Source organism: Condylura cristata, unplaced genomic scaffold (assembly GCF_000260355.1).
Source record: "Condylura cristata isolate star-nosed mole 26May11 unplaced genomic scaffold, ConCri1.0 scaffold00035, whole genome shotgun sequence".
In the NCBI taxonomy this organism is placed as follows: Eukaryota; Metazoa; Chordata; class Mammalia; order Eulipotyphla; family Talpidae; genus Condylura; species Condylura cristata.
In genome coordinates, this window is record NW_004567136.1 from 5,363,705 (window position 1) to 5,380,817 (window position 17,113).

The 17,113-nt window shown below is 52.0% G+C and overlaps 1 protein-coding gene across 1 annotated transcript in view; it reads left to right on the forward strand.

The window, feature by feature from the left end:
* The window catches only part of OTUD7A (OTU deubiquitinase 7A), a 105,720-nt gene that overhangs the window by 80,206 nt on the left and 8,401 nt on the right, over positions 1-17,113 (forward strand). The window lies entirely within an intron of this gene.

Sequence of the window (17,113 nt, forward strand, 5' to 3'; positions counted from 1 at the left end):
GAGCGCGAGCGCGGCCGCCGGCGCTCCCGGCGCGGACTGGCCGGCCTCCTGCCGGTGTGTTTTTTACCTGCCCTGGCCCGCGGAAGGCCGGCGACGCCTCTGTCAGTGCTGTGTACGCGTCTGGTCCCACGTTCCTCACGGTGCCTGAACCTACACTGACGCCACTCAGGTAGTAGACGGATAGGAAACAAGTCATACTGTTGGCAGTGGGTGTGCTCGCTAGCATCCGCCTCGTCCGTGGAAACTCAATAGCCATTGCAAGAGTATTTTTGTTCCTCGATACGAGAAATAAAGGAATTTGCCGCCCCTTGTTTTTAGAAGGGAGTGTTTTACATGCCTTCTTCTTCTTTTCCTTTTTGCTCTTTTTCCTAACCCAGCGACTGACCTCTTCCAGGCAGCGGGCACCCGTGCGCGGTCGATACCACCCAGGGTTTAGTGCCAAGGCGCAGCCGGGGGCCAGGTGGCCTGGCTCCAGGCACCCCCTGCACCCCTGCCCCCAGGAGGCCAGGCGCCCGGCCACCCGCTGACGCTTCAGTGGTCACTGTGGCCCTTTAGGAACATTCGATCCAGCTTCATCTCATAAGCAAACCTCCTCCCACAGCCCCCGGCTCGAGCACCATCACACTGCCATCCAAGCCGCGGGCGTCCGCAGAAGGGGCACGGGACAACCTACCTCACGGGGCGCGGTGAGGTGTAGCGATCGCTCCCGGTGCCGGGCAGCTCAGGTGACCGTTTTCCAAAGACACCTTGGGTCCCAAAGGCAAGGCTCTGGACTGACTCATGGAAGTTGCCCGTGGACGAGCAGAGAGGACCACCTGCTCAGATTCCTCCTTTTGAAGACGCTTCCATACTGAACTGTCACCGGAGGACCCCAGGAAGTGACCGTCGCTGCCCCAGGAGACAGGCCGGGCGTTGACCCTTCGGTCACTGTAAGCCCCCCCCCCCCCCCGAGGCTGCTCGGCACCGGCCTGGGCCCCTTGCCGGAAGGAGGGGGCTGCAGGCCTGGAAGGAAGTCCACCCCACCTCCCATCTGGGTTCTGCATCTCTCTGGGGCCAGCCAGGTCCTGGCGCCTTCCACCGGGCAGGGAAAGCCCTGCCTGTGGCTCCATAACACATCAAGGGGCAGCCCCACCCCTGAGCCGTCCCTTTTTTGGTGCCTCCTACATTTCTTGAGGAAAAAAAAAAAAATGTGTCCTTAGCTACCCGGTTCTGAGCAGCAATATGAAGCCTCTTCCTTCCAAGATTACCTCTGGAGAATGTCGTTCTTGGCCAAGGACACGGAGCAGTGAAACCTGCCTCACTAAGGAGAGATCTGGTTTCCAAGAAATGCAGATAAGATGGGGGAAATCCTCGCTAGCAAGAGCCTTGGGAGCCCTCTAAGCTAGGAAAGGAGAAAGCGCCCAGCTTTGCTGTGAGTCTGTCCTCAAAAATGCAGGGGGCCGTCACCTCGCCACTGGAGCCAGCCTCTCCTACAGAAAAGATGCTTTCCCCCGACATAAAGAGCAGCAAAAAACAAACACAAAACAGGGAAGGGATTTTTGTTTTTACTTGTTTGAAGAATTATAATAAACTAATTTGAGTATCTCCTGTGAGTAATCCCTTTTGTTTTTACTCCTTCCACAGCACGTGGAGTTTTCCGTAATTTCTTCAAGTTTTGCATAAGTGGTTCCTTAAATCAAAATTATTTATTAAATAGAATCTTTCAGAAGAATTTTTGAAAGTTTTACTTTTCATGCCGAACGATACTTTCAAGGTGGGGTAATTACTAATATCCCCGTCCCCCATGTTACGGGATTTCTTTTGTTACTAGCGGGGAGAAGGTAGTTTTTTTAAAAATCTCTCACCGAGAGGGTTTGTGGCAGCTTTTGGACTGATTCTTCATGCCATGCTGAGCAACTGCTTTGCCATTCAATACCCGAGGTCGCAGAAGGTGCTGCTCCAGGGGCAGATGCTAGATATTCTGCTCACACCTAGAAGGTTGAGACCACCACCCTGGAAACCACTTACCTGTGCAGTCAGAAACCAAATCCTAGGCACAGAAGTTGAGGGTGCAGAGAGTTGTGTTTGGTTTTCAATTTTCTAATGTTAAAACAGCCAACCAGAAACTTCCAAAATGGGCTATGCAAACCCTTCATCTTTCTTGAGGTCTCAGCAAAGTTTGGGGGGCGGGAGGAGGCCAATCAAAAATAAAAATGGCCCATTGCAATAGCCAAGGAAAACCCTCAACCTTCAGTGTCATTCATGGGTGTGGGCAAAAGACAGTGACCTGTTCTTTCTCCTGAACTTCTAAGTCACCTGCTCATCTGACAAATGTGCCATGAATACGCACCAGTGATCCAGCCACCGGTCACCGCGTTGGCTTTTCCAGCCACGTGGAAGACCCCTGGTGTCACCTGGTGGCTCAGTGTGCCAGGTGCCTGTGAGCACCAACCTGCTCCAGGTTAACGTGGTACCACCCCATCCACATCGTTTACAATAGCCATTCCCTCTGGTGAGAGAACTGGATCATTTTTCCTCTAGACAGTATTGATGCAAGAGAGACCCTCATTAGGTTAAATGCACGAGTCCGGTGTCCCAAGGTCTCCATATTGTTCAAAATATCTGTTTAGACTTGGTTCCTGACCAGAGATTAGTTTATCAGACTGGACAGGATCTATTAGCACTGCTGTGTTGTTCGCATGTGGGTCAAGAGACCCTCTGATGCCATTTTACGACCTGGGAGCCCTTTGTGGATCAGATAGGGAAGTGGATTTTGAGCAGTGGAGTAAAGGAAGAAGGCCAGTCCCAAGTCTAGAAGAGCAGTGAACCCGCAGCCCAGGATGCGTATACTGGGCTTAGGAGCCACTGGCCAGCCCTGCGAGCTGCCTGCCATCTGACATGATCAAACTTACCTTTCTGGGAAAGGCAAATGTCTCTTTTAAGTTTCCAGAAGGAACCCAGATGGTCTACCCCAGCAGAGGTGATTATGGTAATTTACTTCACATTTCCTGCACATACATTACTGGGTATATGATTTTTTTAAATAATATATTGTTAAAGGAAGGAGTTTTTAAGTGTATTCTGTTTGTAGACTTTATGCTATGTTGTGCTGAAATTTTACAAGCCAAGTTTAAATTGTACTATAGAAATTATTTTTGTATTATTTTCAGAATATGCCACAGAGCAATATTTTGTCCCCTTATATTGTCACGGGGTGTCTCCTTGGAAGGGTGACTTTTGGTGGGAAGGGCTCTCCTGTGGGATACGGGGCTTTCTGCTGTTTGTTCAGATACCCTCTGAAAGTGGGAATGTGTAAATGTCTTTTTTTTTTTTAATTGAAAGCCTAATTTCTTTTTCTGTTTATGGATTTTGGTACCGCACCTTTCCTCTTAAATGAACACTTTATATTCACGAAGTTACTGTGGACTTTTTCTTACCTGTGACCACCCACTGCCTCAAGTGGAGTTCCAAAAGATTTGGATCTATTCCTTTACAAATTTAATGTTTTCCAAAATGATTTAATTCACTAATTCTGGTAGCTTACTGTCATGAATTTGGTGACTCGGGATAGAAGAACTCTTTTTGTGCCCCCCCAACTTCTGGGGGGGTCTCACTTTGCGGGGTGCCCTGCCTGTCCTGGGCCTGCATCCTGAGCTCTCACCCACCTCCCTTAGCGTCCACAGGCTCATTTTGCAAACCACTTGACTTTGCAAAATGAAACAACCTGTCAAAACACATTTCACACTAGTTGAGAAACAAGGGCTGTACCTATCAGTGGGATATCTGGGCAGGGGGAAAAAAGGCTTTGCCAAATCTGTGTGTGTCCGTTCCGTTCTCTGTGCATCTTTTCTGTTTACTGAGAGACCTGGAGTAAAAGCTGAGGGCATTGACTGTATGTTTGGGGTTTCTTTCTTCATGACGTGATCCCTTTCCCCCCCATTTTGTACATTTGGCAGGTCAAGTGCTTTCTCTGTCCTTTCCCTCAAGGCTTCTAATACATAAGAAGAAAACGCCCTTTGTCATGGCAGAACAGGCACTGCCAGGTCAGACCTCAGCTAGCGGGGGTGCCCTTGGGCTGCCGAGGTGTCAGAGTGTCCCATGCTGCAGTCACCCAAGGACAGGCACACAGAGGAAGGGAACAGAGGTGGGGGCACCTGAGAGCAGGCACCCCCTTCCAAAAAGCCTTAAAAGGGTGGCGCTCTGGGGCCCTCTGGGCACCACCACCCCCTTCACGCCTGACTATAAAGAGCAGTGTGACTCTCCGGGGCAGTTGGGGGTGGGGGGCTCTGCTTTGTTCTTACTTAACTCTTGTCCACCCCAGGCCCCATGTCCACACCTCGGCACAGGTTGCTCTGGCACAGAAGTTCTTTCTGTCAGTGCTGCTGGTTGACATGGGAAAACCCCCTAGTATGCATGATGTAGAAGGCCCCTGAGGCTGCATAGGGAGCTTCCAACGCGCAACACTTTGGAAGACTCTCATGAAGGATCCAAGCCCCCGTGCAGTATGGTCTGTTCACAACCACAGGGCAGCTTTGTTCCCCAAACAAGTCCTTCTGCCCTCGCCACCTCCCGTGGAGAAGAGAGAGGAGATGCCAGGCATGGTCCTGCAGGAGTGACCGGCCTGTGTACCTCATGCAGAATGAAGCTGCTTCACTCAACCCAGCTGACTTAACACGTGCCAAACCAAAGGAATCATGCAGAAGCCGTCCACCCAAACGACGCTAGCAATATTGCTATTGATTCTGCAAATTAATTTGTTGAAATTTGCATCCTGGCAAAAGAGGAATCCCATCCCCCCCTAACTATGTACATATAAAATGTTGCCCCTGGCTTATATGTTCCTACTCCTACATGCACACGGGTCTACATATATACAAGACACGCATCTACCACCAATTCTTCAACGTACAGTAAAGAGTACAGCTGGCTTGAAGAGTGTGTTGAGACTGGATCGGCTCAAGACCAAAGCAACACACGACTGTCATGAGGACGGGTCAGCGACGCAGCCGCTTGGGAATAGAACCTAGGCCCTGGAGGACGATTTTGAGTGAAGAAGTGGCCGGGTCCTGACAAGGACCGCGCTCCTCTGACCCTGTCAGCCCCCTCCAGAGACACAGCCGCATCTCGGAGCCCCGCCTGTCCGAGCAGTCTCCCATTCTCTTGCCAGCCATGCGTCACCCTGCACCACCCGCCAGTCTTTGTCCCCACGTCACCTTTTATGGGCCCTTCTCTGACTTCTCTGCTTGACATGACAGCACACCTTTGTCCCCTTCCCTGTTCCTCTTCCCCTCTCAGTTATCACCCTCGGAGCCCTGAGCATGGGCCCTGCGCCTCCATCCACTCTGCCCCAGCCTCCCGAGCCCCGTTAGAATGTAAGCTCCACGTGGGCAGGACCTTCCGTCTGTTTGGCTCAACTCTGTGTCCCTGGTGCCTCCAACAGTGCCTGGTACTGGGAGGCACTGGATCAATATCTATTGCAGAAAAGAAGTGAAATCAGTAGTTTGATGGTCACTAAACGGCTTAAAAGTAACTGGTTTCAACCTGCCTCCAATTCTGATTCCCCTCGTGTCCCTCAGTGGAGCAGCGGCAGCCCGGGGCCACGTGATGGCAGATGTGGCAGTGAGCATAGCTCGCCGGCTGCAACCGGTGTCCCAGGCCTAACTCGGTGTTTGCAGAGTGTCGTCTGGAACCAGCCGCAGTGGGGGACAGTCTCCCACTGGCCAGCTTCAGGGGTGAGGCACTCTGGGATGCACTCCTGGTCACTAAGTGGTCATTGTGGACCCGGATCGTGCTGAAGAATTCTCCTTGGGATGCTGTACCCTTCACGGTGTCTGCTGAGAGATAGTCCTTCCTTCTAGAGCATGCCACAGTGACCCAGGGGAGAGAGTCCACCTGACCTCTAGAAGGACCACTCTTGTCGATAGTCAGAATCAGGAGGCCCAGAGCCCAGAGGCCCCCAGGTCCCCCTCGGACTCTGGGGGATGTGGGCTGGAGGGACAGAGCCTTGGCATGCCGGAGCCAAACATACTCACTCCTGGGCCCGAGCCAGGGCCCTCTAGGGCAAGCTGGCCACCTCATCCACCAGCGGAGGGCCAGCTCCTCCCCCACTCCCCCACCCCTGGGGGTCCTCATGACTACCTAACCTTGAGGTTTATTTCTAGGTTCACATGTGATTTCCTCTGAGCTGCTGGCAAAATACTGTTAGAGGCTTCTTCTAGGGCCTTTGTCCTCCTGTGGCCTGATTTAAAAAGGCTCAGCCCTTCTCCTGATCCTCTCCCGTAATTTTTGCTGTCATTTCTCTGGGTGCCATATTTTAGGGTCCCTTGTGAGCAGGGGCTTCAGGTCTCCCTTAAAGCACCTCTCCTGCAGCTGCCCTGGTGACAGTAGGGGACCTACGTGTGTGTCCCTTTATTGCCAAATAAACAGCGTCCCTTTCATTGCCGCCCTCCCAGGCCGGGCATGCTCCTGGCAGCCCCCAGGGAGAGAAAGTGAGGGCAGGACGCCTTCCTCGAGCCTGTTCCCTTGACCCCCGCCAACCTTCTGAGGCAGGTGCACAGCCGCCCTTTGCACTTATTCTTCCTGTCGCACGGGATGGAATCCAAGCGCTGATGAGGAGTCACGATTCAGTCAGTGGGAGTGGGGCAGCTGGTCTCCGCTAACTCATGACCAAACAAGTAAAATGATCATAAGCACCCTGGAGATCATCCACCACCTGAGGGCCCAGAGCGGGAGGCAAATTCCACCTCTGACAGCTTGTCACCGCTCAACACGGAGGGCGGCCCTGGGTCCTTGGTCATATCAACCAAGGAAATGTCTGAGACACAGGAGGTTCCCCTGAGTCTGCACAAGGTTGCATGGACAGAGCTTGAACCCCACTCACCATCCTCTTAGATCACTTGGTCTTTAAGCTGAGGGAAGCCTGCGTGCTTTGATCAGGGCTCATTTCACCTCCCCGGGATCCAGTAACTATTGTTCCGCTTTCTCTTTCCTCTTCATTTCTCTTTCTCTCTCTTTTCCTTTCTCAATTTTGTTTTGGGGTTTTTGGTCTGGTTTGGTTTTGTGTTTGGTCCATTTGACCACCTGCTTTATTCCCTGAGTTACTCCATGACGGCGGACAAAGAAAGGAAAATGCTGAGGAAAAAAACAGGGCATCAATCCTGTTACTCTGAGTTGTCCAAAGCCCTTTTCCGCCCGCCAGTGTTCCTTCTGACTGAGTACAAACATTCTTTTCATCCCAGTCCACTCCTGGATGAGCCCCCTTGTGAGAGCTATCTCTGGTGGTTGGGCTGTTACTTTGTAAAGTATTAAAGCACTAAACCAATTTTTTGCAATATGTAGTGAAACTTGCTTTCATTTTGGAAAACTTCCAGTAATGACTACTGCACTTTTTATAGAACTGTATTTAACTTCTTTCTTTTATGAAAGAGCATTTCAAGTAAAAATAGCCCTGTAATCCGTGTGACACGGCTTCTCCATTACTTGACCCAGAGAGAAGCTTCGATGCCTACTCAATAAAATTAACATGTTTGTAAAGCCTTGGTTGGTCCAATTATTTACCCACGGCTGTGTCCTCATCAAAGGCCACCGAAGAAAGCGTGATGCCCCGTGGAAGAAGAGTCTACCAGACATCCAAACACAGTGGCTTTTCAAATGATCTTTCAGTTGGAGTGGATGTAGCCCCGATAATCAGTGTTGTCGTGTGAGGAAGGGAGTTTCCCTCTCATGACACCTTCACAAGAATGTGTCTGTGATCAGCAGAGGTCAGCGAAGGGGGACAGCGGGGCGTTCAGGGTGAGTGTTTTACCCTGGGGATTTTTGGGGGTGTTGTTTGCACAGTTTTCTGGGGAGGAGAGCGATGGCTGTGTGAAAGGAAGTGAAACGCTTCCCCTTGGAGCCCGGCTTGTGCAGTGAGCCCCACCTAAAGCTGGGGCCGCGTGACTGTGGCAACCCTCCCACGCAGAACGCCCACCCGACTCTCCCCGCACGTCACCTGTGTGTCACGGTGCAGGGAAATGTTTCCCAACTCCACCTGGGTTCTTCAGAGGCTGGATGAACAAATTACCATCGGACAGATTCGTGGGAGAAAAAGAACAAATGGAATGATCTGTCTGAAGAATGTACCTGCCTGTAAGTTCTAACGTGAATGGGACCGACTGGCTCGGCTAAGCAATCAGGCAGGGGCCTGGGGGCATCAAAGAGCGAAGGCATCGAACTGGGAAGAGGGTTCCCCAGGAGGAGGCAGTGACTTCATTGACAAAACCTTGCTGCTAGAGATCTGTCCTGCCTTAAGATAAGTTTCTCCAGTAAAAAAGGTATCATTTGGGAAAACAGAACTCGCACTGCAGGGAGACCTCATTATAGGGCTGGGGGACAAAGCCAGAGGAGGGGGGCTCAGCCCCCCTCTGCCAGCTGCACTCAGGCCTCAGGGGCTGCGGGACCCAGTTCTCTGGGGAGGAAGGGGCGACTGGTCTCTCCAGGGAGGTGTGGCCCTTCCTCATGGCGGGAAAAACATTTTGGGGCAAAATGGCTGTCAAGAAAAGCAGTGGCAGGATAAGGCGGCAGAATGGGGGGGCAAACCCTTGGGGTGCGTCTGTGTCTGCCTCCACATGCGTGTGGGGTGTATGAGAGTAAGTCACACACGCGCATATAGGTTCATACACATAGACCTGTAGATGACTGTCACTGGCCACGGGACTCTGGGGAGCAAAACTCTGCCACCATAAGTTACGTCTTGGCAAATGGTGGGCTCACAGGAGGCGCTCACAAGGCTGCTGGGGCTTGCTGCTGCAAATGCTGCTACATGGAAACTTCTTTCTGTTACGGGCACCCGCTGGCCCGGCTGGGAAGACCTCATCTTTGAGCTCTTTTCCAAGGAGAGGGCAGAACCGACGTCGGCATTCCCCGCCCCCCCCAACCTCCCTCTCCCCACTAAGCTGTGAAAGGTGGCGGCTGAGGGTGCTCAGCCAAGTGGGGTGTATCCTACACAAAAGGGAGGTATACGAGTTATTTCTTCACTTTTTTTTTTTTACTTTTTTCTCTTAACGGCCTGATGCTAGTTTATTTGCTATTCTAGAAGACCCCAGAGAACACTGGATGGTTTCCTCAGTGCCCAATAGGATCAGAACCTTGGCTACCATCCGCCACCTCCTCCTTCCATGCCTCACGATGCCTCCTCTGCGGTCAGCCAGACCCCAGCTCCTCGGGGCCTTTCACATGATAAATAACGATCATCCCCAGAAGGTTTGAAGCCTCACAAACCCTTTGGTTGGGTACTCTGGGATTTAATGAGAGGCACCCCTCAATGGCAGACATCAACCCCATGGTCCCACCAAGGTGCAGCTCAATCTCTCCTTGAAAATGAGTGTCAGACACGTACCTGCCCACCCCCATGGGGTAGATTGGGCTGTCGGGAAAGTCATGACGTCCTTATGTTTCCTGTGCAGATGCGTCACGACTTTTCCGTCAGCCCAATAGTAGCTTGAACTTTATCCTTTTAACAAAGGATCTCACATCTCACATCTCAGCTGCCAGCCCAGTGACCCCACTGTCCCCCATGGTGGGACACTCTTAGCAACCTGAAGAGCTCTGGAGCGGCAAGGGGCACAGATTCTCAGTGACGAGGCATAATAATGCCAACAATTGCCAACCCTGCTTTCCTGGACGGCATTCTGGCCACAGGACAGACGCTCCCATGTGGTGTTTGCTGACTGAAAGCATAAACTCTGCCTGCAGGATGGACCCCACCTTCCTGGCGTCGGCTCCCTGCAGGCACCATACCCGGGTCTCCAGCGGCTGCTGGGTAGCTCCACCAGCCCCACTGCTCCATCTGGGCCCCAGGGGCGAGTCATCAATGACTCCCTGTGCATGACCTGCTGTTCAGCCTGTTAGTTTTAAAGCTACGATGGACTTTGTTAAAAGGATAAAGTTCGGGCCCTCCCTGGTGGCCCAGCGGCTTAAAGCACAGCACTGAGAAGCTAAAGCCACTTCCGCATGAGTTCGATCCCCGCCTGCCCGGAGGTGACCACATGGCGTGGCAGACCTCTCCTGACCCGCCCGCTGCTCCCCTCTGCAGTGTACTTCATCGATCTGCCTGTTCTGCTCCCCACTCTGTCTCTGGTGAATCCTCTCACCCTCTGCATCTCTGGCCTGTACCCCAGTTCTGTATGAATAAATAAATAAACCTTTACAATAAATAAATAAATGGAAGAGGGCAGGACACAGTTCTCAGCAAAAGAAGAGAGGTCATTTCAAGCAAAGCCACTGTTCAGTCCCTCGGGGAAGACAGGGGCTCCGATCACAGAGATGGTCTCCCTGGGACTGGCCAGGACACCCAAACAGCTTAAAGGTGCAGTCTGGAGTCTGGGCCAGGGTGAAACTGAGGAGGTTAGGCGTGAGTTCTGGGGGAGTGGGGGGGGTGTGAATGACGCCACTTGGGGGTGCCTTTTCTATTTTTAACACTCCATTGCCGTAACAATGACATTCATCGGAAGCAACCTTGTGTGGAATCCCATCGGGGAGACCGGGGTCTTCACTAAATCTGCGAATGGTAGTTTGGGGCAAAAGTTCTGCAGATAGGAACATGTGAATCCAGAATATTCTAGTCCCGTATTCTCTCCTTGAAGGGAGAAGTCCAGGGCTATCTGCTGGCCACCAGGAGTTTGGCTGGGGATGCCCAGGAACAAACAAACACCCCTGCTGTCCTGTGTCCCTTGGGCTGAGCCTGGTGGCCGGGATTCCATGAGGATGTCCTCAGGACTGCACTCCTGCCACTGCGGGCCCTTTGTGTGAGGGCCTGTTGGGGGACAGCAGGATGGCTGGGGAAAGGGTGGGCTGATCTCACAGGACATGCCCTGCGGGACGCCCAGCACCTGCCCCCCTGGGGTCCTGTCAGGATCACACCCGGGCGCGCTCTGTGCTTGTCACTGTAGGCATCTTCCCTTCGCACTACACTTCCTTGACTCCGGCCTCTGAAGCCTGTTTTTCCAGGTTCCCGACCACGCCAGCGCTTTGTCCCTGCTCATAAACAGGACACTAGTGACACTTGTGGGCCAGGTCTTGTTACACACAGGGCATGAGCCTATGTGGACTATAACACATTCCCCTGCATCCTTGGCTGGCGTCTGTGTGTTAGATATTGGTCGCACCTCCCACCGACTGTGACAATCGCAGGTGTTTCCAGGCCTGGCCGAAAGCGTCCGAGCCATGTCAGAGCAGAAGGGCCGCCGCTGTGACCACCCCAAGTGCAGGGGAGTTCTTGGGACCGCTTTGCCCTCCCAAAAGGCAATAACACACCCCTCCCCCCACTCCCCATTCTGCTCAAGCTCTGTCCGCTGGGGGCCGTTTCCCTCCCTATCCGTCTTTCAGGACACTTCAGGTTGGGGGTGAAATGCTCGCAGAGCCCACTCTGAGCTGGAAAGAGCGCTGATGGGGAGCCATCTGGAAGCAGGCCTCCTCGCCATCTGGTCTCAGGGAACTTCCCAGGAGGGGGCTGAGGTGGGGAGGCAGCGAGCAGGATGACATGTCACAGGGTCCCAGCCACCTGCTCGGCACTGACTGCCGCCTGTGCTGGGTCTCCTCGAGGGCGGCCTCCCAGCCAGATGACAGGGCGGCCCCAGGGCGGTTCCGAGGTCAGGTCACACGTGGTCCCAGCGTGATGGCAGCTCAGGTCATGACGTGGGTTGATTTCCTGTGGTCTCCAGAATTTAAACAAAGTCATCTGAATAAACTGAGAGATCCAGTTGGCTTTACTAAGTGGCCCAGGGATCAGACAGCAGCCCAGGGAGCAAGGAGAAGAGCTGCTGGAGGTGTATGGAATGGGAGGCCCTGGGGGCGGGAAGAGGGGAGATGAGGTCATTAGCAAGTGTAAAGGCCCTTAAGCAGAGACACCTCTGAAGAGGCAGGGGGCTGGGAGGACAGACAGTACCAGTAAGTGCCTGGTCAACCTGCCTGGTCACGCTGAGTGGTTTCGAGTTACACTTTAGAGACAGAGCAGCAGTTCGATCAGACATGAAGTCTTGGTGGGGCCAGACATGAGGCTCCATCTTGGGCCTGTCTCTTGTTAACTGGTCCTGCCAAGACCCAGGAGTACAAGCCCTCAGAAGGGGAGTGGTTATGCATAGAAGAGAGCTCGTCCCTCCTCATCCTTCTCCCCAGCACCCTGGAGCTCTGCATCATGACTGACACCCTCTCGCCCACGCTCCATCCCCACCCCTGGCCTTGGCGTTGGCCACAAACACTTGGGCACCACTGGGCCCTTAGGGGACAAGGCCAGGAATCCCACTCACAACTGGTGCGTGTGGACAGCGCACGCTGGAGCGGCAGGCTGCTCCCAAGCCCAAAAAGGCCCAGCAAGCATCCGTGGTTTTAGGTATCACAATGTGACTTTCACTTTTTTGTGGTGTCCTGAGATGTCCTGGTGTGCCAGGCCCTCACCCAAAACAGCGGGGTCTTTGCCCCCAGGGAAGGAATGTCCCAGCAGCCAAAGGTGCTGGACCACAGAGGTATGTTTAGGTCCCCCCAAATTAGTGACAGCTCAGAGCCATCGCTGAGGACAGTCAGTGCGTGAACAACGCGCGTTTGAAAGCCACAAATCTACTGCTATGAGAATTTTCTGTAAGAAGTGTACAGGCACAGCTCCCATCAGCACAGTGGGCTAGTGTGCGTGCATTTCTCTTCCTTCGATTTCCCTGACGACACGTCCTTTTCTCTTGCTTTATTATAGGTCCTTTTCTATTGCTTTATTATTCAACACCTGAGGCATACATAGACCTGTGACGTATGTTCCATCGACTCTGTTGCTGGTGAGGTTGCTGGTCGACAGCAGGCTACTAGTAGTTAAGTTGTGGGCAGTCAAAATGTGGGTTCTTCACTGCATGGGGTGAGTGCCCTGAATCCTGAGTCGTTGCCAGAGAGACTGTACCCTGAATTGTCCCAGTGCTTCCTTCTCTAGGTTAGGGTCATTTCTCAAGGAGGCCGGCTCATGAGCTAAGGGGCTCCATACCTGTGAAGTAGCTTGGATCTACAAATTCAGGGCTGGGCTGTGACTTCACAATCTGGCTACTTCCAGAAGCAATTTGGACTTCAAGCCTGAAGTGTTTTTAATAAAATTAATTTTATTGAGGTAATATTTTAGATCCAGCAAAATACCCCAATGCTAAGCTTAGACTTGGATTAGCTCTAAGTTATCTAATGATACTTCCAGGTCCCTAGCACCATAATCAAGATACAGGACACCCCAATATGAATAGAGGCCCCCCTACCCTTTCCCAGGGTGACCCCCAAGCAGCTGGTGTACATATCACTTTAGATTTATTCTATCTGTCCTGAAATTTTTTAAAAAGATTTATTTATGCACACAAGAACTGGGGTACAGGCCAGGGGTGCAGGAGGTGAGAAGATTCACCAGAGACGGAGTGGGGAGCAGAAAAAGCAGCTTAACTAAAATACACAGCTGAGGGGAGCAGCGGGCAAGACAGGAGAGGTCTGCTACACCCTGTGGATCAGCTCCCTGGCCGGGCATCGAACTCATGCTGCAGTGGCTGAGGACAGTTTCATAGTGCTGTGACTTAACCCCTTGTGCCACCAGGGAGGCCCTTGTCTATCTGTTCTTAGGCTTCGTGTTCGTAGCATGGACTCATGATCTGTACCCACCGGATTACATATTTTGAGAGTCAGACATTGCGCAGGCATCGGGAGTTTCTTGCGGCTGCACCAGAATTTGCGGATCCGTTCTCCTGTTAGTGAACATCCAAGTTGTTCCCAGTTTGGGGTTGTTATGAATAAAATGCTAGAAACACTGGTCAACATTCATGACATAAGCTTTCATTTTCTTCCAAATAAATACATTAGGGCAAAATCGTTGGATCACAGAATGCATGTATATTTAACCTTGTTAGAAATTTCCAAATGCCAATTAGGTTGGAAGGGCCTACAGTCCCGACAGCAAATTGGCTTCACTTACCGGAGACAGGAGCCTCCTGTCACTTCTGTCTGGTGTCCATGCAGTACTCCGCCCCCCACCCCCGCCAGCATCTTATAATCACCCCTCCCGCCCACCCAGTGGATGTCTGCTGCCGGCACCCAGGCTTTGCGCAGGGCAGGCTGGCCACGCGCCCCCAGCCTGCGTGTCTCTCCCGTGACTCAGGCCTCCCTCCTGGTGAGCTTGCTCTGCCCTCCGGCCTGCCAGCTGCCCACAGATGCAGCCTCAGCCTCCCCCAGCCCGTCCCTTCACCACCTGGGCTCTTCTTTATCCTGTGTTGACCTTGAGGCCTGTCCTGACCCTGTGTCTGCTCTGTGCGGGTCAGGTCGAGAGGTCAGGCGTGTGGACACAATACGAACGTTGATGCAGCTCAGCTGGAGAGGCGTTTGGATGTGTGACTGCCGCTCGTCTGCTTTTGCAGGACGTTTGGCTTTGTTCTTCGCAAAGGTTCACGAAGCTGTATTGCAGTTGTGTTTAAAGAAAAGACCCATAGAATGATAAGAAAGCACAAAAAGCAATTTTCTTCTTGGATTTGGTCTTGAGGGTTTTTAATTACATTTTGTGTTTGATATGTTTTGTGCCAGTAAAGAAAGAATTCTAAGGATTCCAGGAATCCTTGTAACAGTCTCAAAATGCCTGGCATGGAGGCTAACATTTCCTCTGAATTTGGTACTAATTCTAAATCTGCTGATTAATCATGTTAAGTCTTTACAGTAGTAAATATATTCATCCTTGCCTTCACGCTTAACCCAATCTGAGCCCAAGACTGATTTTTCTTTTTCCCTTCCAGAGCAATACTGTCTGCCAGGACTGGAAGCACAGAGCAGGGTTTCCGGGACACGCTGCCTGCCCATGCCCAGTGCTGCCTCCTGCTGGTCAGGTGCCATCTGGGTCTGAGGTTGGAGGGAGGAGTTGCCAGGGTGAGGAGGAGGGAGAGGAGGGAGAGGAGGAGGAGTCTGTAAATTCATTGTCCTTTAAGTTCTTTAGGTCTTTAGGTTCAGGAGTGCAAGAAAAGCAACTACAGCATTTTTAATGCTTTATGGGGTGGGGGGGAGGGAATCAGTAAATTGTCTCCTAGCAGATCAGCAACTCACTTTTTTCAAATCTAGTGATTCTTTTTTCAAATCAGCTGATTCTGTAGTTTGAGATTTGGTGCAGTCTGTGATCTGTGGTCTGATGTCTGCCACCCATATGCTTCACCCAATAGTAAATTAGTCCAAAGGCTGAACTTAGCCCTAACACTGTATTAGAAGTAAAGCCCAGCCAGTATATCCTCAGCGGTGGTTTGGGATGAACCGAATCCATGCATTGCCCTACTGAAAAATAGAAATGAATAATAACACCGAAAACTTGCACCTCAAAAACAACATCTTCTTTAAAAATAACCTACTCTGCTGTGGTGATGGCACATGGGTGATTTGGTGGTGGGAAGCCCACGGGGAGTACAACTGAGATGAAAAAATGCACAAAATGATGTAAAAATAAACTATTACATAGAAAAAAAGTGACGAGAAAAAAAGAGATTATAAAGAAATAAAAGTATATGTATTCCTGGTCAGCTCCATTATTCTTTAGATTGTACAACCATGTGAATTCTCCATGTACATGTCATTCAATCGTTGCCTGTCTGACTCTTTCTCGATGACGCACCCAGCCCAAGAACCCAGAAGGGCAGGGAGGACTTCTTTGGTGCCCTGGGAGTGTGTGGGGGACCCCAGGCCTCCAGAGCTGGAGAGGGGACAGGGAAGGACAGCGGTGCAGAGAGGGCGGGCAGCTGTCCGAGGCTGTGAGGCCCGCACGGTGACACCCTTCACGTGCACGGAGCGAGCACATCCCGCCTGAAAACGGCCAGGGTGGCAGGGCACCCCACTTCTTGGCTGAGAAAGGGGTGTGTGTGGAGTGGGGGGGCTGGGGGCTGCTACTCCTAGGCAGCCTGTTTGGCCACCATCTTGTTACCAGCCGTCCTGCATCCTCTACAAGGCCAGAACTGCCTGGTCAATCTGTCATAGGAGCCAAACCTTACAGGGTGTCTTCCAAATCAATCCAGAGCAAAAAGCTTGATCAGTCTGGGAAAGCCATGCGTCACGAGGCATGGCCAGGAACGCCAGGGGGCTGAGACCGATGTATGACACGGGACCCCAGAAGCTGATCAGTGGACGCCTTGTTGGTCAGACTGAAACCCTGGCTGGGGCCCGAGGGCTTCGTCTCAATTCCACCACCCAGTCATCATGCAGATGCGAAGCACCTGCACGCTCCCAACCCCTAATAGATGACAACGCATTTTCTAGTTACCGCTCCCCCTTTCCGTTGTCCCCCGTCCCCTCACCACTGAGGCTGTATGATTATTCTGTCCATGAAAGGCCAGGGCCTCGCTCTTCAGCAGGAGCCTGCATCCTACCGCCTGCTCCACGGCTCCCTTGCCACTGCGGTTTGTCAAGGCCGCGAGAGTGTGCGTGTGCGTGTGTCTGTGTATTTGCATCCGTCCGTGTGTCTGAGTGTCGAGCGTCCCTGTACCCGCGTTAAGGGTCTTGGGATAGTAGTAAATTGTGTTAGCAGTGTTATCAGTGATTGTCTAAGGAAGAGCTAATGGGTAATTTGAGGCTAACTGAGAGTAGTTAGTGTTTGTTTTAAAAAGAAGTAAATTAAGAGAAAGTTGTACAGTTGTATATCAAACGACACCTGTGAAGTCAAGGTTAAAATTTGTCCATGAGTCCTTAGGCCCTGGGAGCCTTATCTGAAGTTTATTTTTTTATTCAAAGAAACCAAGGAAGCTTCCCAGGAGTTTTTTATGTCCTGGGGTCTTATTTCTCCTGAGGCTTGCCTTTTGTCTCAGGAGACAGAGGAATTTCTCCTCCTGGGGCAGCTTGCCTACCCAGGCAGCCGCCTGTGTGGCTAAGACAATCCAGTTGTAAACTAAATGTTGCTCAGAATATTTTGATGTTATGTTTATACAAAAAAGGGAGGTCATAAGTTAGCAGTCTGATTTTTCAGAGCTTATCCCGATCCACCCGGAATCTGTCAGACGATGGACGTTGCATAGCTTGTGTCACCTGAGTGTCGGGCGTCCCTGTACCCGCGTGTCCCTGTACCCGCGTGCGACCCTGTACCCGCGTGCGTCCCTGTACCCGCGTGTCCCTGTACCCGCGTGCGACCCTG